Genomic DNA, 1,685 nt, shown 5'->3' with positions numbered 1-1,685 from the left:
GAAATGTAAATGAAGAAAATATCTAATAAAATAATTAAAAGAAAAAAAAGGCTTCCTCCAAATCGAATGTTGTACAATGTTGATTATAGTTTGATCTCAACTCAAAATATGGACTAAGGTTTTAAACATTGCCTAACTGCTTTACCGAGAGTCTGCCCCATAGTACTATATCTTAACTATAAATTGATACTATAACCTTTCTTTTTATAACCCCATTATATAACATCTGCTTAAATCAAGGAAGGGTTAACTCCAGGCATATCCTAGATATTCCTTTGTTTTGATTTTTTAAAATAAAACTTGTACAGATAGAAATATGTTCTCCACTTAATGAGCCATATATAAATTATCATATGCCTAAAAATAGGTATAAATATGCAGCAACTATGCAATGCAGTAGAGAGAACAGTTTGAATAGCAAACTGGTTATTTAAATAACTGTCACCAATAGTTTATTCTTCTACTAAGAAAAAATTATCCCATAGATTCAAATTCTTGCCAAATTCCAAACTGTTGGCATGAATCATAGCAATCTGGGACTACATCCCTTGTTGTCCCAACTTTTCAAAAGTTTACCTTATCAAGCTAAATTACTTAATTAGTTTTGAACAAAGTAGGAGGCAGAGTGTGTCTGAGCTATAGATCTATAACTAGCAACAAAATGAAGTCACTATAACTGATTTATTAAATTTTTTATCCAACCAAGATCATCTAATACCAAGCATCTTATGTGTCAAAACTGAAAGGAAGGCGAAACATGTGTGTATGTGTGTGTGTGTGTGTGTGTGTGTGTGTGTGTGTGCACGTCCATGCACACACACACATGCATAAGTATTTGCCTGTTCATGGGTGTGTGTTAGATTTTGAATATCTGTCTCTCAAATCTATGTAGTTTAAGACTCGTGATCTTAAAATGACGGATAGAGCAATCTACAACCTCATCTTATTGATAAAACTGTGCCAGCTGCCATGCCTGTCATAGTAACCCTGTTGGGAATTTCCATACTATTATTGCAACTTATAACTATGTTATTCATGCTCTCTCTTCTTATGTATCAACTTTCTCACTAGCACTGAGCCTCCATTTCTTCTTTTCTAAAGAGAACCATTTGCTCTTTGAGTTTCATACTGACAATACCTCTCAACACATCTGATCTAGATGTATGTGTTGAAAGAACATTTAAAAGCTTTCACAACACAACTTTTCCTGGCCATGCATTAGCACACTTATATTGTTTATTTTTTCCCCCATGAATCTATGAAGTAGGAATTCTGGAGGAAATTAATTCTGGTTATTTCTGGAGGAAAGAGGACTGCCTTTAGAAGGTTTTCTTTGTCCTGTCTTCCATTGCATTTCCCTTCCCATCAACCCATCTTCAATATATACATTCTCAATATACACATCCTCAATTAATGCATGAACATGGTCTACATATTAACAGAGAAACTTTTAAAGCACTTCTTACTCCTTGAGAATCATCATTCTCTCTGAGCTTAGCAGGCACCAGTGTTCCAAACTAACCTAGCACTGCATGAACAGGAGCAGACTTTCATAGACATAGTTTTGTTTAGAGGAATCTCACAATAACCTAAGTCACAGGACTAGGTTGTGTTTATGTATTTTGGAATATATGTATAGGCATATATATATATATATATATATATATATATATATATATATATAT

Source organism: Mus pahari, chromosome 15, assembly GCF_900095145.1.
Source record: "Mus pahari chromosome 15, PAHARI_EIJ_v1.1, whole genome shotgun sequence".
Lineage (NCBI taxonomy): Eukaryota > Metazoa > Chordata > Mammalia > Rodentia > Muridae > Mus > Mus pahari.
The sequence above is the reverse complement of the archived record's forward strand: the minus strand, read 5'-3'. Positions refer to the sequence as shown.